This window comes from Macaca thibetana, chromosome 11 (genome assembly GCF_024542745.1).
Source record: "Macaca thibetana thibetana isolate TM-01 chromosome 11, ASM2454274v1, whole genome shotgun sequence".
NCBI classification, from domain to species: Eukaryota; Metazoa; Chordata; class Mammalia; order Primates; family Cercopithecidae; genus Macaca; species Macaca thibetana.
In genome coordinates, this window is record NC_065588.1 from 41,991,098 (window position 1) to 42,014,216 (window position 23,119).

The 23,119-nt window shown below is 37.1% G+C and overlaps 1 protein-coding gene and 1 non-coding gene across 2 annotated transcripts in view; one reads left to right on the forward strand and one right to left on the reverse strand.

The window, feature by feature from the left end:
* Nucleotides 1–23,119, forward strand: part of ARID2 (AT-rich interaction domain 2) — a 188,494-nt gene that overhangs the window by 36,705 nt on the left and 128,670 nt on the right. The gene's annotated exons all lie outside the window — the stretch shown is intronic.
* LOC126931891 (small nucleolar RNA SNORA64/SNORA10 family) lies at nt 16,267–16,405 on the reverse strand. The gene has a single exon (XR_007717999.1). It is a non-coding gene; the product is annotated as a small nucleolar RNA SNORA64/SNORA10 family (small nucleolar RNA).

Sequence of the window (23,119 nt, forward strand, 5' to 3'; positions counted from 1 at the left end):
GCTGAGTGGTATTCTATTGTGTTGATATACCATAATTTGTTTAGACATTCACTTCTTGATAGGCGTTTGAGTTATTTCCAGTTTTTGGCTGTTACAAATAAGACCACAATGAACATATTATTTTGTGTTGTATATTGAATATGTTAGGCGTATATTTAACTTTTAAATAAATAGCTTGTAATCCTAGCTACTTGGGAGGCTGAGGCAGGAGAATCACTTGAACCCGGGAGGCAGAGGTTGCTGTGAGTCAAGACCGTGCCACTGCTCTCCAGCCTGTGCAACAAGAGCGAAACTTTGTCTCAAAACAAAAAAACAAAAACACAACAACAATAAAAAAAATTTTACATTCTCAGCAGCAGTGTTTGAAAAATTCTAGTTGATCCATGTTGTCACTCAATATGGCCAGTCTATTTTTTGCCATCCTCATAGGTGTGTAGTTTTATCTTAGTTTGGCTAGAATTTGCTTTTCCTTAATGACTAGTCATATTGAGTACTGTCATATTCTTATTTGCATTTTTTATATATTCTTTAGTGAAGAGCCTCTTCAAGTCTTTTGTGCACCTTTGAAATTGAGTTGTTTTCTTTGTGTTCAGTTTTGGAGTTCTTTATATATTCTGAATATTACCCAGTAAGTGATTTGCAAGTATTTTCTCTCAGTCTATGGCTTGTGCTTTCGTTTTCTCATGAAAAAAGGAAGAATTTTTAATTTTTATAAAGTTTATTTTTTTCAGTTTTTTTCTTGCAAGATTCATGCTTTAGTTACTTACATGGTTACTTGAAAATAAAAAATATTTTCCATGCTTTGAATAGTCCTGTATGTGAGGAAATAAATCTCTAAAGACTGGGCAGGAATGGCAGGTCAGCACAAATAGCAACAAACTTGAGCTAGGTGGAGTGGCAGGGGCCTGTAGTCCCAGCTCCTTGGGAGGCGGAGGCAGGAGAATCACTTGAGCCTAGGGGTTGGAGATTAGCTTGGGCAACATAGCAAGACTCTGTTTCTTAAAAAAAAAAAAAAAAGAAAAAGCTCTGGGTTCTGGGGAGAATGATGGTGTGTGGTATCGGATGTTTCTGTGAGACTATAGTTTGTACATCTTCCTTGTTGAAGGTATGCGGAAAAAAATCTCTACTTCACACTGTTGCTAGTAGTTATCTCTGATTGTGAAAGAGGAATGTAGTGAAGGAGATGCCATAAGAAATCATTAAGACACATTTGAGCTATACATTTATTTGGGACAGTATACTTTCAACAGGACAGCATGAGTCTGTAGACCCACTTTCCATTGAAACCGGAAAATGCAGTCATTTGAAGTCTCGAGAAATGGTCGTAAGAGCATATAGCAAATGAAAAGGCATTTATTCAAGAAAATCTACTAAAACTTAGTAAGAACATTGAATTACTGTGGTATTGAACCAAGACCCACTTCCTTTTCCTCTTTCCCAGCTCATTGAGATGGAAACTTCATTCCAGACTGGTATAGCCAAGAGTACAAGATTACCTGTTCCTTTATTTCCTAGTTGGAAGGTATCTTTCTCAAAGGACCAGGATATCAAGATTTTTTTTTTTAAATCTTACTCTCCAGCGGCCTGTTGATGAGGTCAAGTTCTGGATGAGTGGGGCTGAGAGGCAGGAACTCACTATTTTTTACTCATGGTACAGAGGCTGTACCTGTGTACAGTACCACTGGGAATACTGAAGGCACAGTCACCCATGCCTCAGTTTGTAATCCAGCAGTTCCACACTGGGAGAGGCAAGTTGAGACCTGAGGCTATTGCCCCAACTCCACCAAGTGTTTTTGTCCTCTAACTGGGTTGTCATTCAAAGATAAGTGCACCATTGTCCTCCAGCTCCAGAGATAGAGACTTGCCTAGGGGGAGAAGTATGCTGTAAGACAGAGTTCTAAATCTCTTTCTAAAGAAACTAACTTCATTTGCAACAGTGTAGGGAGAAGTTCAGGTCTAAGAGTATCCAAAAACAGGAGGGTGTGGTGAGAGGCAGTTAGGAGGAGATTGGTAGGTGCAGTGGAGATAGATAAACTGTAGAAGGGCTAGTTTGCTAGAGAGAACCAGGGAAATGAAGAGCTGGGAGGAGTCTTTTTGGGTTCAGAACAAATCTCAAACATTGGCCCCTGAAACTATTCCTTTAAAGGAACCCAGATTTGTTTTCATTGACCTGTGAAGCAAACGATGCTTCAGCACATTGTTGAAAACAATGGAGTAATCAGCCAGCAATTGGTGATGCCTAACAACTGGATGTGGTCAAAGAAAGAGAAAAAGAGTGCCCTGCCCAAAGCAGTCATTTCATGGTGACTTTGCGACTATCCAAGGCTGTGCCTCCTGAGGAGGAACATGAGGGGCTTCACACAGGGGAGATGGGGAGAAATACACTTCACTAAAACAATCCAGCCAGTGACTAAAGAAATAACAGTAACATACCCCAGAGTGGGGCAATCAAGATCCAGAGTGGCTATAATATATAAAATGGTCAGTTCCCAACAAAAAATTGTGAGATATGCAAAGAACAGGAAAGAATGAGCTATACACCAGAAAAAAAGCAGGGAACATAAACTGCCTGTGAAAGTGACTTGATTTTGGAATTAACTTCAGAGAGCCATTGTAAATATGTTCAGAGAAATAAATAAAATCACCATTAAATAAGTAAAGCAATGTATGATGACAATTTTTTATCAAATAGAGAATGTCAATAAAGATACAGAATTATTAAAAAGAACTAAGTGGGATTCTATAATTGAAAAACATTAAAGCTGAAATGAAAAGTTCACTAGAGGGACTGAGTCACAGATTTGTACTGGCAGAAGACAGAATTAATTAATTTAAAGATAGATCAACAGAGATTATGGAGTATGAAGAGAAAAAAATCATGGAGAAAAATCAACACAACCTCATAGAAATGTGGGAAGCGTGAAGTGTACCAGTATACACATAATGGGAGGACCCGGAGAGAACAGAGACAAGAACGGAAAATGGAAGAAGGACTGAACATTTTTCTTTCATTGCCAAATTTATTACCAAGTTTATTGAAAAACGTTAACCTGTATGTCTTGGACCCTCAGTGAACGCCAAGTGAATAAATGCAGAGAGATTCACAGACACATCATAGCACAGTTTAAGGATAAGAAGGAAATCGTGAGAGCAGCAAGATAAAAACATGTCATCACTTACAAGTGAACCCCAATGAAATTAATAACTGCCTTCTTATCAAAAAGAATCGAGGCCAGAATGCAGTGGGATAAGATCAAGGGCTTAAAGGGAAAAAAAACAAACCTGTCAACCAAGAATTCTGTATTCAGGAAATCTATCTTTAAAAAATGAAGGCAAAATAAAAATATTCCCAGATAAACAAAACTCAGAGAATTTGTTGCTACCAGTCATGCTTTATAATGACACAGGATTTTTTTTTGGCCCCTTTGCCAGGGTCACAGCAGTGGGGCACCCTGTCTACTTGTCCCATATGGGCCAAGTCTGGCTTGTGCACCAGCACAGCCTGCAGCTAGACCAGGGGTGCCCCAGCTAACCTGTGCTATAGCTTGTACCCACATTCAGTGGTTCCCAAGCTCTTACCCCTACACCCAAGAAGAATGGGGAAACATTGACAGTTGAAGAGTGAGGAGGGCAGAGAATAATTTTATTGAATGACGGAACAGTTCTCAGCTGAAAGAGGATGCGGAAGTGGTCCCTCTCTCAGTGTGGCTGAGTCTGAGGCTTTTATGGCCACAGAATAGAGGAGTGTGTGCTGATTGGTTTCTTAGTACGTAAAGAAAGGCTAAAGCAAAGGCACCACTCAGAGGTGGGCACAGCAGGGTAGAAAACCAATTAGGAAAGAGTAAGTATATGTAAAATAGTTGAAAGGTAGAGATCAATCAGAGAAAAGTGCACCAAATGGGAAGACAAGTTCTCAATCCCGTCCATGGATGTGACTTGTAGCTTGGCTTTCAGGCTTGAAACTTTCTTTGGCTTGGAGGTGGGGTTTCACCAGGGATGCATCCCTATCTGCCTGGCATTTGACTGCCTCCTGTCACTACCAATAAGAAGTACTAAAGGAAGTTATTTGGACTGAAAGCCAGCGATCCCACATTGTAATTTGAATCCACACACACAAAATTGACAAAAAGCACCACCAGCAAAGGTAATTATATAATTATAAAAGATAGTATAAGTGCATATTTCGTTTCCATTTCTTAATTGATGGGCGCAGTGGTGAAACCCCATCTCTACTAAAAATACAAAAATTAGCCAGGGGTGGTGACGCACGCCTGTGATCCCAGCTACTCAGGAGGCTGAGGCAGGAGAATTGCTTGAGCCCGGGAGGCTGAGGTTGTAGTAAGCTGAGATTGTGCCACTGCATTCCACCTGGGCAAGAGAGTGAGAGTCCATCTCAAAAAAAAAAAAAAAAAAGCAATTGTGAGCTGGGTGGGGTGGCTGAAACCTGTAATCCTAGTACCTTGGGAAGTTGAGGCAGGTAGATCACCAGAGGCCAGGAGTTTGAGACCAGCCTGGGCAACATAGCAAGACTCTGTTTCTACAAAAAAAAAAAAAAAAAAAATTTTTTTTAAACTAGTTAGGCACAGCATTGCATGCCTGTTCCCCTAGCTACTTGGTAGGCTGAGGTGGGAGGATTGCTTGAGCTCAGGAGTTTGAGGCTGCAGTGAACTATGATTGTACTACTGTACGCTAGCCTGGGTGACAGAGCCACACCCTGTCTTAAAAAGCAAATGTGTAAACAATATATATATAATGTCTTTGGGCCCATATACATTAAAATGCAATATATTTGCCAGTTACAGTGTAAGGGAGATTTGTTGACACAAAACTGTACTTAACTGAGGAAATAACTCTTGATGGTAATTTGAAGCCACAGGAACAAAGAGAACCAGAAACAATAAAAAAGAGCAAACATGCTTTGCTCTTTTTATTCACTCAGCTTTTAAAAAAGTCGTAAAATTATGTAAAGTGATAACTATAACAAGTATTGTTCAGCTTATAACATTTATAGGTGTATATAACAATGATATCACAAAAAGGAGAAAAAGGAAATAGAGCTATATAGGAGTAACATCTTCACATCTCAGTGTGATTAAGTTAGCATAAATCTGAAGCTGAATCTGATAAGATGTATATGGGAAGCCCTAAAGCAACACGAAGGAAAATCAATGACAAATGCTACATTAGGAAATATTGATGTAATGCAAAAAGAAAACAGTAAAAAAGGAATGGAGAAACAAAAACATGAGATACACACAGAACAAAAAGTAAATTAGCAGGTCAAAATCTAGTTATATCAATAATGACAATAAATGTAAATGGATCAATCAGTCAATTCAGAAGTTAGAATCCAGGTGTGGTAAAGTACAGCTGTAGTCCTAGCTACTCAGGAGACTGAGGTGGGAGGATTGCTTGAGCCCAGTAGTTAGAGCCAGATTGGGTAACACAGCAAGACCCTGTTTACAGACATTAAAAAAAGGCAGAGGCTAGAGATAGACTGGATAAAAAGTACAGAACTCAACTATATGCTCTCGACAGGAGACACACTTCAGATTCAAATATATAGATTGAAAATAAAAGGATGACAAAAGATTTATTATGCAAATCATAACCATAAGAAAGCTGGAGTGGCGATATTAATATCAGGCAAAATAGACTTTAAAACAAAAAAAAGTTACCGAAGCTAAAAAGGGACATTTTATATTGGTAAAAAAATTGCAGTCCATTAAGAAGACATAACAATTGTAAATTGTAAATATCTGCATCTAACAACCAAGCTCCAAAATAGTATGAAGCAAAAACTGTTAAAGGGAGAAATAGACAATTTAAAAATAATGGTTGCAGACTTTAATACCCCTCTTTCAGTAAGGAATAGAACAACTAGGCAGATGATCCACAAGGAAATGTAAGACTTGAACAGCATTATAAGTCAACCCGACCAGACAGACATTTATAGAACACTATCTAACAGTAGCAGAATATGAATTTTTCTGTAGTGCAAACGGAATATTCTCTAGGAAACACCATATGCGACACTGTAAAAGAAACCTTATTACATGTAAAAAGAAATAATACAAAGCATGTTTTCAAACCACAATAGAATGAAATTAGCAACCAACAGAAAGAAATTTGGGAAACTTAAAAATATGTAGAAATGGAACATGTTCCTGTAGTAACTAGGGGATGAAAGAAGAAATCAGAAGTAAATTTGGAAAATACTATGAGATTAACGAAAATGAAGAAATAATAAACTAAATTTATGGGTGCAGTTAAGGTAGTGCTTAGAGGAAAATCTGTAGTTATGTCTATTAAAAAAGAATAAAAATTTCAAATTGATACAGCCGTCTACCTTAAGACACTGAAAAAGAAGAGCATACTAAACCTAAAGCAAGCAGAGAAAGGAAATAATAAAGGTTCAAGAAGAAATTAATGAAATAAAAGAAAAACTAGTTAAATCAAAATTAGTTAAATCAGAAGCTGGTATCAACAATTTTGACAAAATGTTTAGCTAGATTGTCTAAGAAAAAAGAAAACACAGATTACTAGAATTAGAAATGAAAGAGGAGACACTGCTACCAATCTTACAGAAGTAAAAAGTAGTGTAAAGGAATAGTAGCAGCTGTATGCCAATAAATTAAATAACTTAGATTAGATGTACAACTTTCTAGAAAGATACAAACTACTGAAATTGACTTAAAAAAAAGTGTAAATAGACCTATAACAAATAAAGAGATTGAATTTTTTTTTTTTTTTAAGAAGCTACCTACAAGGTAAAGCAAAGGCCCAGATGGTTTAACTAGGGAATTCTGCCAAACATTGAAAGAAAAATTAGTACAGATTCTTCGCCAGCTTTTGCAAGAAACAGACTTAGTTGGGGACAGATGTACCTTCTTACAGCAGTTGGTGTGGGAATGGGTAACCAGAGCATTAGGGAAATAGCAGTAAGTTATTTATCTTCCCCTGTGACTGGAAATTAAGATCCTTCCTTTGAGTGGAAACCTTTTTTAATATATAGTAGCTTCCTGCATTCAATTATCTTGTAACTAGTTTATAAAACTTTTAACTTCCTTAAAAGACATTGTATTGCCTGAGTGAGGGAAACATTGTGAAGGCAGATTATTCATTATTGAATCTGAATTAAAAATACTGAGGTTTTGTGTTTATAAGATTATACCAAATACTAGTTGTATTTCTAGGTTCTAATATAATAATGTTAACTTAAAGACATTACTAAATTACTTATATTCAGGTTTTTAGTTAACCTAATTTTTAGTGTGAAGGTCTGTTGCAAGAATAAAGGACCCTTACATGTTCCTTGAATCATTTGGTGTAAACTTAGAGTATAAGCTGGGGCTGAATTGGCTTATTTTTAAAAATCACCTTTTCCTGGAAACTTACTTGTTTATCATACCTGTCAAATCATTTGTATGCGTCTCACTTGAGTGTTAGAACTTTGAGGTTGGTAGGTCAACTTTTAGCATCTTTTTCCCCTTTCTGTGTATGTATCCATGTGTGTACATGTTTGTGTGTTGTGTTTAATATGAATTGTGATATACTTTTTTACCATTTGGGATATAAATTATGGCTTCCCATGAGTGTCCCAGTATGCAGCACTGGTGGTACTCTAAGTTGATGATTCTTCCCTCCCAAGTTTCTAAACGTTTTTGTTAACTATTACAGGAAGTGAGTTCAGACTCCTGTTACTACCAACACACTAGGCAGCCATGTACACATACAAAATGATAATAATAGTGGCTAACATTTGTTGAATACTTGAGTTTTATGAGGCATTGTGGCCAGAGAATTGTTCCATCTAAAACTTAGATTATTTGTAAACATTTTTAATTTACTGATGTTCTTGATTTTGAGCTATGGCAGTACTCAATAAGGGGTAGTTTTGCTTCACAGAGAACATTGGGCAATGTCTGGAGATATTTTTGATTGTCATAACTGGGGAATGCTGCTGGCATTTAGTGAATAGTGGCTAGGGATACTGCTGAATAATGTATAATGCTCACGATGGTCCCCCCACAAGAAAGAATTACCCAGCCTGAAATGTTAATAGTGCTAAGGATGAGAAACCCTGGCCTGGGGTGATTGTGCATTCATCCTATGAGCCATGATTCTTGCAGGTTTGAGGGAAAATGATGCTTTCTTTTAGTGTTTGCTGAACTATATTTTCATGCTAGTACTTTAGGACGTAAGCTGACAACCAGAATGTCTAGCTCCAGAAGGGTTGCGGTGTTTGCCATCTCAGAGAAAACCTAGAACTATTTTTGGATCACTGCCCTCTATGCCTGACTCAGTCTTCCAGAATGTCTATTTCTATGTGCAATAGTGATTTTATCTAAGAGGCTTCATTGCTCTTTTATGTCCTTGGGTTTTGGTTAGGGCATCCTTATTGCATCCAGTAAGACTCCATCTGAATCCAGGTGAGAAAAGAATTTTAAGTTTTCAAATTTTTTCTCTCTCAGAAGTTTCTGAATTCTTTATTGAAAATTTATTCATTACTGTTCTTACAATTTGATACGTTAGTAGTTTCGTCGAAGGGAGAATGACATTACAAAGCATTTTAAAGTTTTGCTATATTGGAACTCTGTTTTAAGGGAGAAACTTTAACTCATTAGCTCAGCCAATGTCATATGAGGTAAGTAGTTTGGTGAAGTCATGATTCCACTTTAGGTGTGTCTAACATAAAGGCATACTGTGTTAATTTTACTGCCAGATGGATGCAAATAGAATTTAGTTTAAATATACTAAGGAACTAATCTTTTCCTTCATTTCATAAGTTATTAAGGACTCGTATTTTTCTTTTTGCTGCTTTAAGTACTTTATTGCTGTTGCTTATCTTAGTAATTTCTAGCAGGTAAACTTAACCTTTTGAAGATGTTTTAACCTACATTGTTGTAATAATTGGTGAAAATCTGGTGGTACCATTTTTCTCTGAAATAATTTACTTGAGTAACTAATTAATATAATGTTAGGCAAGAGAGTATTTGCTTACATATATTTAGATATGTGCTTCTAATTAGAGAACTTTTGACATGTTACAATTTTTATTTCAGACAGTATACTTCATGAGACTACAGCAGTGATTCTCTGAGTGAGGTTCCCCAGACCAGTGGGATCAGCATCATCTCGGAGCTTGTTAGAAATGCAAATATTCACACCTACTGAGTCAGAAACTCTGGGGTTAGGGCCAAGCAGTCTTTTTTTTTTTTTTTTTTTTCTGAGATGGAGGCTTGCTCCCTTGCCCAGGCTGGAGTGCAGTGTCGCCATCTTGGCTCACTGCAAGCTCCGCCTCCCGGGTTCACGCGGTTCTCCTGCCTCAGCCTCCCAAGTAGCTGGGACCACAGGCCCCCGCCACCACGCCCGGCTAATTTTTTGCAATTTTAGTAGAGACTGGGTTTCACTGTGTTAGCCAGGATGGTCTCGATCTCCTGACCTCGTGATCCGCCCGCCTCGGCCTCGCAAAGTGCTGGTACTACCGGCGTGAGCCACCGTGCCCGGCCAAGCAGTCTATTTCTAACAGGTCCTCCAGGTGATTCTGAACCTTGCTAATGTTTAGGAACTGCTCTACAGAGAGTGACTTGTTGAAATAAGTTCACTTGGTTTTAATCCAGTATATTTGTTCTTGTTCTCCTTTTGTTCCTACCACATTTTAAACTCTTATTACTTGTGGGAAGATAAACTGTCCAAATTTCTGGCTGAACTCAGATAGCTCATATGAAGCATTTAAAGAAAGACAGTTTGGAAATAATAATTCAAGGGATCAGGATAGGTATTCGTTTAAATAACTATTTTTAAAAAGCCCTCAAGAGATTTAATTTAAAATCTTGTACTGTGGGAGTATGATTGTTTGATACTAAGGAGCTTCTAAGTTAAACAGATTCCTGAGACATGAAATCAAAGGATTTTTTAAAAGAATTCATATGCTTCTATAGAAACTTTAAAAATGGAGGCTGGTCATGGTGGATCATGCCTATAATCCCAGCACTTTGGGAGGCTAAGGTGGGTGGATCATTTGAGCCCATGAGTTCCAGACCAGCCTGGGCAACATAGTGAATGCCGGCTCTATTTTTTTTTGTGTTTGTTTGAGACAGTCTTGCTGGGTCGTCCAGGCTAGAGTACAGTGGCGTGATCTTGGTTCACTGCAACCTCTGCCTCCCAGGTTCAAGCAATTCTTGTGCCTCAGCCTCCCTGGTAGCTGGGATTACAGGCCCGCACCACCATGCCCAGCTTGTTTATTTGTTTTATTTATTTATTTAAGTAGAGATTTTATTTATTTATTTATTTATTTAAGTAGAGATGGGGTTTTGCCGTGTTGGCCAGGCTGGTCTCAAACTTGTGGCCTCAAGTGATCCACCTGCCTCAGCCTCCCAAAGTGCTGGGATTACGGACGCGAGCCACTGTGCCCAGCCTCCGTCTCTATATTTTAAATGTATTATATAAAAAAGGAAACTTTAAAAATGGAAATTAGGATGATAATATATAAAAAGAGGTAGTATGCTGAATACTGCAATCATTTAAAGAAAAAAAGTCTAAAAATATATTCTAAAAGTTCATAGTATAGTATATATTATATAGAGATGTTCTTTTAAATAGTGGTGGAAAACAATTCCAGATTTGGATACTTATAATAGTACTGTCAGTCTATTTGAGAATTTAACTGTAGTGTAATAAGTATTAATGTTCTAATTAATTATCCATAATGACTCAATTGCCATTGAGATGATAGTGTATTGTGTATAATATATAGAAGATACAATCACATTGAATGTATGGAGCTGTGCTATTATCTATAGCTTGCAAATCTTTGGGCCTTCTTAATAATGCACAAGCAGTACATTAATATTGAGATATTTCAACTGGTGACCCTAATTTTTCTCTGTGTAAGTCAAATTTTTTATATGCAGATTTTACTACTAAAGTCTTAACTTGAGTCTATCCCTAATTATCTTTCAAGGTAGGTGCTACATATTTTATTCTTGCTGGTAAACTAATTTGTATTTTGTGTCAGTTTAGCTTATTATACATTAGCCTTTCTTAGCGTTGTCATAGATTATAGGGACTAAGTACAGAGACTATTATCTTTAAAGTTTATATTATATTCAACAAGTAAAATTTTTAACAAACTGGACTATTTAGTAATTTTACTAATAAGAATGGTTAAAACCAGCCAGGCACAGTGGCTGACACCTGTAATCCCAGCACTTTGGGAGGCCGACGCAGGTGGATCACCTGAGGTCAGGAGTTCTAGACCAGCCTGGCCAACATGGTGAAACCCTGTCTCTACTAAAAATACAAAAATTAGCTGGGCGTGGCAGGTGCCTGTAATCCCTGTAATCCCAGCTACTCGGGGGGCCAAGGCAGTGGAATCACTTGAACCTAGGAGGCAGAGGTTGCAGTGAGCAGTGAGACTTCTCAAAAAAAAAAAAAAAAAAAAAGGAATGGTTAAAATCCCAGTTTATACCTGTTTCCCCTGCCCCCTGCCCCCCAGAAAATGCCTTATTATAGATTTAGGATGTAGATGGCAGAGTAGAGGTAACCTCTTTTTTTTTTTTTTTTTTTTTTTTTTTGAGACGGAGTCTGGCTCTGTTGCCCAGGCTGGAGTGCAGTGGCCGGATCTCAGCTCACTGCAAGCCCCGCCTCCCGGGTTTACGCCATTCTCCTGCCTCAGCCTCCCGAGTAGCTGGGAGTACAGGCGCCCGCCACCTCGCCCGGCTAATTTTTTTTGTATTTTAGTAGAGACGGGGTTTCACCGTGTTAGCCAGGATGGTCTCGATCTCCTGAACTCGTGATTCGCCCGTCTCGGCCTCCCAAAGTGCTGGGATTACAGGCTTGAGCCACCGCGCCCGGCCGAGGTAACCTCTTATGGTGTTAATTTGCTATGTTTCACTTTAATCCCAACTTCAGGGCATCTAACCTCATCATAACTCTGGATAGAGGCCAGGAATATATACATTCTGTGTAAAAAAGAATATTCATAAGTTGAATGTATGTTAGTACTTAGTGCTGTTTTTGTGTGTGTATAGATAGAGAAGGCAGAGAGAGAGAGAGAGAGAAGTAACAAAAGACTACAGAGAGAGTAATAATAAGAAAAAGACTATATAGGGCCTAGATTGATCTATATTTGCTCAGAAGTTATATACAGTTTATGTAGTTTCCTACACAGTGTGTTTACTTAGGTTAGTAAGAAAATCAGTCTTTTCAGAGTTTCAACTTAATTTTTATTTAAATTAATTTAAAATTTTAAATGATGCTTCATTTGCATGTTATTATACTTCAAAAATCATATAATATTTTATATAATAATCCAAATTAAAATCTTTGGAAAATAATGGGCTGTTTTTTCATTCTAAAGCTGATACTTGTTAATTATAGAAAATCTGCAAACATCTGAAAAAATATCTGGAAGAAACTGTAAATCCCATGTGGACCTACCACTCAAAAATAATTACAATTAATATTTTGGTTTATTTCTGCCCAGTCTTTTAAAAAATAAATTTTTAAAATTGGCATCACTCATGTCTTTATTACTTTTTTAACCTATTATAAGCAATAACTTTTCCATATCTTTAGTTTTTAGATGATTTTAATAACTTCGTATTTGTGTCATAATTTTAACTTCTTTATATTGTCATACATTTAAGTTACTCTTTTGCTTTAATATTATAAATTTTGTGGTGAACCTTCTTATTTGTAAATCTATTTATAAAGCTATAAATCTTTATCTGTTTCTGATTATTTCGTTTTATATTTCTAGAGGGGTAATTACTGAGTCAAGGAATAGAAATGTTTTCAAGATTCTTAATGTATATTGCCAAGTAGCCATCCAGAAACACTGATCCAATTTAACATCCACTAGCAGGATGTAAAATGTCTATAAAATAATACCGTTGTCACCAGTTGGTATCATAATTACATTTTAAAAATATTATTTCATTTGTGAAAAATTGTACTTTGTTCTGTCAAATATTGTCAAAATACTGAAAATGGTATTTTACATTATGGTTTTAAGTGGATTATTTGAACATTTAAAAAATCATACCTGGACTTTATCAATTTAAATTAAAATGTAATTTAGTAGAACATTGTCAACAGCCAGGAGATTTGGAAATATTTGGTCATTGTAATGGTGAGAGGGTCCATTGGGAATCATCATTTGATTAATAGGCTTTCACCTGAACTTTAGGTCTTGCCTCTGATCATTATTTGGATTTTTAGAGTAATTCTCGTTAGTTTTCTGTCTTCTTTTAGTTTTGCCAAATCAACAAAACTTGACAGTTTTATTAAAATAATAATTTATTCAATAATATTATTGAAATAAAACAGCTTTAAAAGCAAGAGAGAATTCATACTGAGAAGTATTTTTCTATAGAAAAATAAATCCTTGCTCATTTATCAGATTTTAGGAATGGCTGTTATAATGCAGGAATGTAAGAGCACGGCTTTGAAATTAGCCTTTTTAGTAACTTACTAAGATTATGTCATTTGCTTACAATGTTTATATTGGATAAATTGTCTAACTTCTAGGCCTCAGTTTCCCTATCTATTAAGATTAAAAATAGTTTCTTATAAGGATTGTGAAAGTTAATACATATAAAGTACTTACTTAGCAGATTGCCTAGTAGTTGGTAAATGCTAAATAAATGCTGGTTATAGTTTAGCAGATTTTGATAGACTTACTCATTCAACAAGTGTTTACTAACCACTTACAGTGTGCCAAACACTTTGTAGACATTGCTGATACAAAGTGACAATCTCTGATGTAACTTACTCTGCAGTTAGGGACGAGGGAATAGAATTTATCTTGAAAATTAGAATAACCATAAACAAGAATTTAAAAACTTGGGATAAATGACTTCTGCCTTTTGGGGGAGGAGTACTTTGCACTGTTTTGTTTTCTGTATAAGTTTTATTCATATGAAAAGTGATGTGATTAGTATCTGCTTTTTTTCATTTGGGAAACTCAAGCTGCTAGAAAATAAATGATTTTTATGTGGTAATACATGTTGGAATTAATGATACTATAATTTATCTGAGAAGGGAAGAAGGAATTGCTTCGTTGGTAACTAAACAGTAGAGTACGTTTACATTTTAAGGTAAATTGATATAAATTATTATTATTATTATTATTATTATTTTTGGAGATGGAATCTCGCTCTTATTGCCTAGGCTGGAATGCAATGGCACGATCTCGGCTCACTGCAACCTCTGCCTCCCAGGTTCAAGTGATTCTCCTACCTCAGCCTCCTTAGTCATTGGGATTATAGGCGCCCACCACCACGCCCGGCTAATTTTTTGTTTGTAGTAGAGGTGGGGTTTCTCTATGTTGGCCAGGCTGTTTTCAAACTCCTGACCTCAGGCGATCTACCTGCCTCAGCCTCCCAAAGTGTTGGGATTACAGGTGTGAGCCACTGTGCCCAGCGGATATTATTTTATTTGCTTAGCTGTTAAAATTGGCCTCCAAAATTAAAGAAAAATATAATGTTTACTTTTAAGAGTAATATTTGTTTTTAAAATTATTTATGAAGTAGTTTTCCATCTCACTAAATCCCCCACTCCCATAAAAACAGAGCTGAAAGAAATCGTACTACTTATTTATGGCTGCATTACCAATTACCCTCAAACCCAGCACTTAAAACAACAGACATTTATTATCTTAAAGTTTCTGTGAGCTCTGAATCTAGGCACAATTTAGTTCTAGCTTAGACTCTAGCTAAGAGTCTCTCACAATCAATCTGTTGCAATCAAGACTGCAGTCAAGGTGTTGGCCTGGGTTTCAGTTATCTCAAAGTTCGACTAGGGAGGAGTCTGCTTTCAAACTCAGTGATTGTTCACAGAATTAATTTCCCTGTGGCCCATTGAAATGAGGGTCTTGGTTTCTTGCTGGTTGTTGGCTGGAGGGCCTCCCTCAATTCTTTGCATCTCCATGGGGCAGCTCACTGTAGGGCAACTGTTTTTCTTCAGAATAAGCAAGTGGGAGAGAAAAAGAACAAGATGGAAGTTGAGTCTTTATGTAACCTAATCTCAGAAGTGACATCTTATCACTTCTGTTGTATTCTGATCTTAAAACAAGTCACTAGGTTCATCCTCTACTTAAGGGGAAAGAATTATACAGTGAGGTGAATAGCAGGAATCAGGAATCATTGGGAGCCTTCTTAGAAACTGCCTGCCTGAAGAGCAAAGCAAAACATCTGCAAAAAACTAAATGTTGAGATATTTCTATGAGCCTTAAATACAAGAGAATGGGGCCAAATCAGAGCAAGACTCTATGAGGGAGTAAGCATGGAGAAACAATGGATTGTCTGACGTACCAGAAAATATGAAAACCCCAAAATAATCTACTTACTAGAAAATACAGTGGGCTGATTTCAGAAAAGCAAGTGGAATTAGAATGGGTACAAGTAATATATTGTAAAGTAGAAGGGGATACATAATCTAGGCATTATGAAGTATCAAAACTATGCAGCCATAGCTCCCTTTAGGGATAAAACCCAAACTAAGAGGAAAATGCTGGAATGCAGTCCAAATTGAGCACTACAGGGACAATAGAGATAAAAGAGAAGATTCAGATGAGTGGGAGAGGAGAACACAACCAGAAAAATCTGTGAAAACAAGCTGCTTTTTGAAGACCACACAAAAACAACAGAATGACCATGCCTCCATCTCGAAGTTCAGAAAAACTGATTTCACTTAAAAATTAGTAACAGAAAATGTTAGAAGTGAAATCTGAGAGAAAGTTAATATAAAGGAAAAAGAAAAAAAGGAACAAAGTAATATCTTAAAGATCATGAATGCAAGTCAGAAAGACATGCCCCCAAAACAAATGAGTACTATTACCTGTTCTTTCAAAACAAGCTAAAAGAAATTAAGAAAATGTTATGAAAGAAAACATAAAAATATAAATAGGAATTTTAAAAACTCGGAAATAAGGTGATAGAATTCGGGAAAGAATAGGAAAATTGTGTACACAAAATTTAGCTGGCTGTGGTGGTGCATGACTATAGTCCTAGCTTATTGGGTGGCTGAGACAGGAGGATTCTTGAGTCCAGGAGTTCGAGGCTGCAGTGAGCCATGATTGTGCCACTGCACTTCAGCTTGGAGACAGATCAAGACTCTATCTCAAAAACATACATATATACAATTTCAGAAATGAGCCTCAATTTAGTGGAAATTCAAGAGTGAATAAAAAAAGCACAGGTAATGTGTAAAGCGATAAAAAGTGAAGAAAGGAAATTGTTGTTTTCTTTTTCACCCAGGATCTGTTGTGCCCTTCAAGGAGAGAGAGACCACCATAAGGCTAATCTGATGCGCCACGGACATCTTTTCTCTCTCTCCCTGTTGCAGAAGTCAAATGGGTGAAGCCAAGTATAACTTAATTATGCAGAGCTGAGGGAAGGAAATTGTTTTTTTGTTGTTGTTGTTAAAAAAAGACTGCTAAAAGATTTAAGAGAAAACAATATTGAAAACAAAGATAATGCAATATATGGATAATACAGGTCCCTGAAGAAAACCATGCCAAGGAAACAGAACAAATTCTAAAAGCTATAATAAGACATTCTTGAAATTAAAAAAAATTTGAAACTAACACGTTGAAACAGCACACTGTATACCTAAAAATATTTACTCAGAACAATGACAACTGATATAAATGCACATAAAATCAATGAACTTTAAAGCAAAAACAATTTACTGGGCACCAGGCAAAAAGACTGAATAACTGAGAAAGAAAAAAAGTTTGTCATCCGACTTTTAAACGGCACTGCTTTATGCCTGAAGAAAATGGAATAATGTATTTAAGATACTCAAGGAAAGAAAATGTGAGCCAAGGGGTAATGTGTGGATTTCTATATAGCCAAATGAATTTCAAGTGTGAAACCCATGAAGAATCTTATTGATGTGTTAAAAACAAACAAACACACACCTCAGGGAATGTTTTCCCTTTGAGCTCTTACTGAGAATTTTCCTAGAGGATAAGCTTCAAACAAAATTACTAACAAGGTATGGACTTAAGGATTGGTGGCTAAATTTAGATACTTCCTCTACTCTTAAAGATTCCTGAGTTGCAGACAACTTCATTGGCTCAAATCATTTCAAATGTTATGCTATAAATGTTTATAATTTGGTGATATTCATTAATATAGCAGCCTTGGAAAGGAAGAGTAATAGGCCTCTGCACTTAAAATACTTATTGTATAACCATGACTCCTTTTGGGAATGGACACACTGCTTAGTTATATATAGCAGGATTTCTTAATCTCAGCACTATTTATATTTTGGGCTGGAAAATTCTTTGTTGTGAGAGCTGTCCTGTGCATTGTATGATGTGTAGCAGTATCCCTGGTCTCTGTTTACTACATACAGTAGGTTTCATCTCTGTTGTGACAACCAAAAATGTCTCTTCATTGCCAAGTTTACCCTAGAGGGCAAAATCAGTCCTGGTTAAGGAACCACTGCTTTAGAGAAGTGGTAAGTATTGCTGCAAAGAACCTGTTCTGTTGCATTTGATCAGCCATGAAGACCCATCTTCACATTGTAAGAGAATGAAAACCTAGTAAAAGAAATGAATCAGCCAGGATAAGGCCATTACAGATTTGATTATATATTTCATTAAAAAATTTGTACACATATATACACATATACACTATATATACATACATATCATCTGTGAGTAATTATACACTTACTAGATCAATCCTGGAGTTAGACACAGTATGCTAATTTCAAAGTATCATATAAGATATAATAATTTTATTAAGATAGTAAAAATATTTTGTTCCATATTTTTATATTTAGTCCTTAATCTTAAATTTTCCAAATTATTTTCAGTATTTTACATGTTAACCTTCTGTACATTTTTAACATACTGAAACATTTTTTAAAAGAAATGTCTTCTTGATTGTAACTTGCACTACTTTTTTTTCTTTTGTTTTTTTAGATGGCGCTTCACTCAGTGTGGAGTGACCCAGTGTGGAGTCACCCAGGCTGGAGTGCAGTGGCGCGATCTTGGCTCACTGCAACCCCTGTCTCCTGGGCTCAAGTGATTCTCATGCCTTAGCCTCCCGAGTAGCTGGGATTATAGGTGTGCACTACCATGCCTGGCTAATTTTTGTATTTTTCGTAGAGATGGGGTTTCACCATGTTGGCCAGGCTGGTCCTGAGCTCCAGGCCTCCGCTCGGCTCGGCCTCCCAAAGTGCTGGGACTACAGGCGTGAGCCACTGCGCCCGCCCAACTTAGTTGTTGATATATAGGAAAGGCATCTTACCAGTGCTTGTGGTTTATCAGAATATAAGAAAAATACTTACAAGTGTATAAGAAAGGCACATCAAATTTTATCAATTGAATTCTCAGTGCTTGCTTTTTATAACTAAACCCTTAAAATATGTTGATTATATTTTGGAATAAAGGTCAGATTATCAGTGATCATTACCTGCTAGCCTTCCGGTAAGTACCAAGTCTTGCAAGAGTAATGGATGTATTTTCACCAAGATAAGGAATCTCCACTTTATCTGTTATAATTTTTCTTGGAAGTACTTTACTTGGATTGGTTTGAAGGGCTTCACCATAACTCTGCTTTTCAGGCTTTTAAAAATGAAGATGGTTGCTGCTGACTGAATTTCTCAGGGCAGTATTTCACCAACTGCCTGTAAGATATGGATAGGTTTGTGGGTGGGAGTTTCAGGAAGGATTTGTGAATCTGACAAAAGCTGCTTATTGTATCCTATAGATTCACAATGCACATTAACATACTTTAAGTGCTCTTAGCTTAAAGGAACCTGTTTAAACCCATATTTCTCAGAGTTAATTGATATGGAATCCTTTTATGGTACAGTATCTATTAAGATTTTGAAGAACAAATATTTTGTGGGCCAGTTCGGGAAGAACAATTCTAGTACAAGATAAAACTTGCTGTTTCCTCAGTAACTGTTAAATGACCAGTAAAGGGGAGGTGTAAAAAGTATTAATATAAAAGTTACAGAGAATTAAGGGGAAAATTTGAGGATGAAGGAGGGACACTAGTAAGTTTTTTTTTTTTTTTTAAAAGAGAGAGTAGATTTAAAAAGATGACATGTGAGAAGGGCTATAAATTGAAATTGTGGAATTGGATTTGGCATATGCTACAAAATTTTATAAAAATAGAATATTCACTAGCAAATGTAGTCTAGAAACAAAGTAGAAAACACAAATGTACAACATTAAGTATCAGAAGAACACATAGCTATAAATATGGAGGAGATTAAAAAAATGAGAAACCTGTAAAGTAAAACTAATACTAATAAATTTAAATATCTGAATCAGGCTGGGTGTGGTGGCTCATGCCTGTAATCCCAGCACACTGGGAGGCCGAGGTGAGCGGACCACCTGAGGTGAGGAGTTAAAGACCAGCCTGGTCAACATGGTGAAACCTCGTCTCTACTAAAAATACAAAAATTAGCTAGGCGTGATGGCGGATGCCTGCAATCCCAGCTACTCAGGAGGCTGAGGCAGGAGAATCGCTTGAACCCGGGAAGTGGAGGTTGCAGTGAGCTGAGATCATGCCATTACACTCCAGCTTTGGTGACAGAGCGAGACTGTCTCAAAAACAAAAATTTGAATGAAAATTTACTCTCTTTAATGTGCTTGATGTCATATATACTAACAAGTGGCAGAACTAGGACTTGAACTAAAGTCCTTTTTGTCAACAGTGTCTGCAGGCTCACCTGTTGGGCTCTATTATTTCCCTAATGAAGAGATAGTAAACCTCAGGGAAAAAAACTTAAGCATTGAAAAATGGGCTGGGTGCAGTGGTTCGTGCCTGTAATCCTAGCACTTTGGGAGGCTGAGGCGGGTGGATCACTTGAGCTCAGGTGTTGGAGACCAGCCTGAGCAGCATGGCGAAGCCCTGTCTTTACTAAAAATGCAAATAAATAAATAAATAAATAAATAAATAAATAAATAAATAAAAATTAGCCAGGGGTAGTGTCGCCCACCTGTAATCCCAACTACTGAACTACTGGGGAGGCGGAGGCACGAGAATTGCTTGAACCTGGGAGGCAGAGGTTGCAGTAAGCCAAGATCACGCCACTTTACTCCAGCCTGGATGACAGACTAAGACTCTGTCTCCAAAAAAAAAAAAGTGAAAAATGATTCTCATGATTGAAAAAAAAATCCAAAGCTTAGAAAAGGATGGAAAGTAGTCTGATTAATTTTGTAATAAAATCTGACCAAGATTATGTCAAAGTTTAATCTAGACCAGCTTTAATTATGACTATCAATAACTAAATATGAAATTAGCTAATTCAGCAGCACTACAATGAAGAATGTATCGTAACATGTAGGAGGTTATGTTAGGATTATTGAAAATCAGGTGTGAAAAAATTTATAGTCATCTCAGTAAATGAGGAAAATAAATTGGTAGAGTATTTAATCAGAAAACAAACATTATGCTCAATGGTGAAATGTTAGAGCAGTGGTCCCCAACCTTTTTGGCACCAAGACAGTTTTTCCACAGACTGTGGCAGGGGGATGGTTTCAGGATGATTTAAACACATTACATTACATCATTGGATTCTCATATGGAGCATGCAACCTAAATCTCTTGCATGTACAGTTCACAGTAGAGTTCACACTCCTTTGAGAATCTAACGCCACTGCTGATCTGGCAGGAGGTGGAGCACAGTTTCGCTGACTTGCCACTCACCTCCTGCTGTGCAGCCTGGTTCCTAACAGGTCAGTCAGTACCAGTCTGTGACGTGAGAGTTGGGGACCCCTGTGTTACAGTCCTTCCCACTGCAGTTGGAGAGATGATATGATATTCTGCTTTATCTTTTTAAAAGAACATTGCTTTGGAAGACAGTGCATAAGGAAAAAATGTATAAATATTGGAAAGGTTCTATGGTTTGATTTGTCTCCACCAAAACTCATAATAATAGTTTAATCTCCAATGGGGCAGTGTTGGGAGTTGGGGTTTAGTGGGAAGCATTTGGGTCACAGAGGGTGATTAATAGACTAATGACTTCCCTTGGGGGTTGAGTGAGTTCTGCTCTGGGAATGGATTAGTTCCCAGGAAAGTGGGTTGTTATAAAAGTCAGAACACCCCTCTGATTTTGCCTCTTCACGTCTCTGCTTCTCCCTTTTGACCTTCCACCATGTTTTGGGCTAGCACAAAATCCTGCACCAGAAGCTAAACAGATGCTGGTGTCATGCCGCTGAATTTCCCATCCTGCAGAACCATTGGCTAAATAAACTTTTTTCATTATAAATTACCCGATCTCAGGTGTTCTGTTTTAGCAACATTAAGCAAAGACAAAAGAAGAGAAAATTATCACTACTTTTACGTTAAATAGGAAAGCAAAGAAACAATGGGAAAACTATTGGACCTAATGAGAGACTTCTATAAAGTGGACAGAATCCAAAAATATAAATATGCAGAAAAGTTTTTATTTAATTTTGTTTAGAGTCAGGGCCTCACTGTGTTGGCTGTGCTGCAGCGCAGTGGCGAGATTGTAGCTCATGGTAGCCTCAAACTCCTAAGCTCAATCAGTCCTCCCACCTCAGCCTCCTGAGTAGCTGAGACGACAGGCGTGTACTGCTGTATCTGGCTATTTTTTAAATTTTTATTTATTTATTTATTTATTTATTTATTTATTTATTTATTGTAGAGATGAGGGTCTTGCTATGTGGCCCAGGCTGGTCTCGAACACCTGGCCTCAAGTGATCCTCCTGCCTCAGCCTCCTGAGTCGCTGGAATTATAGACACAAGTCACAATAGCCAGCCAAATATGCAAAACTTAGTATCTACTATTTTAAAATATGATACCAGCAATTCCAATTAAAATTAATAGAAAAAAGATCCAACTTATAACTATATCTAAGAATAAACACTGAGAAACATGTAAGACCTATATAAGAAAAACTTAAATGAAGTTGCGGGCATTGGCTCATGCCTGTAATCCCAGCACTTTGGGAGGCCGAGGTGGGTGGATCACTTTAGGTCAGGAGTTCGAGACCAGCCTGGTCAACATGGTGAAACCCTGTCTCTACTGAAAATACAAAAGTTAGCTGCGTGTGGTGGTTGGCAACTATAATCCCAGCTACTCAGGAGGCTGAGGCAGGAGAATTGCTTGAACCCGGGAGGTGGAGGTTGCAGTGAGCCGAGGTGGCTCCACTGCACTCCAGCCTGGGCGACAGAGCAAGACTGTCTCAAAAAAAAAAAAGAAAAAAAACTTAAAACTATGAAACAACGTAAGCTATCACTACATAAATGAAATATGTCTTATTCTTGATTGGGATGGCTTAATATTTTAAATGATGACGAATTTCCTTATATCGACTTGTAAGTTTAAGGTAATTTCAATGGAAATTTCTTAGTGCTTCTGAGTTACTTTGCTATTTTCTAGTAGTTAGAAGAGTACCTTCTACATAGTTGACACTGTATGATTTGCTTTTTGAATTAATGAATGAAAATTTATTCCAAAGAAATGGCAGGAAAAATGTGCAAAGATGTATGTACATAGATATTTATGATAGTCTTGTTTGTGTTAGCAGAAACACTAGAAGCAGTCTAAAATGTCCATTAAAGGGTGACTTAGAATGCTGTGCTACTACTACTGAAAAGTAGTGTGAGCTGTAAGTACAACACAGTACATAACATGTATGTTAGCATATGAAATGAATATGTATGTGTGTGTAGGTATGGGTTTTGAGTATGACGGAGGAAGGATTAGAACAGTCATCCTCAAACTTCAGCTGCACTTGAGAAAACACAATTTAAACCAAAACAGAAAGCAACAAAAACAAACAAAAAGTGGGGCCTTAGTGTCCAGGCCCCACTCCCAGAAATTCTGATTTCATTGCCCAGAAATAAGGCCTAGGCATTGGAATTTTTTTTTTTTTTTTTTAAAGTCTGTAGGTAATTCCAGTGTGCAGTTAGAGTTGAGACATTGGTCTAGAGATATTTGCACTAGGCTGGCAACAGTGACCAGTTCTCAGTGGTGCAAGGTAACAACCCACTGCTTCCCCAGCAACTGGTAAAGGACCAGTGGGGGAGAGATCTGAAAAGTAGTCATTTCATGAGGGCATTAGAAAAAAAATGCTAAGAGTAAGGTAAATTCTTACTACCTTTTAACCCAT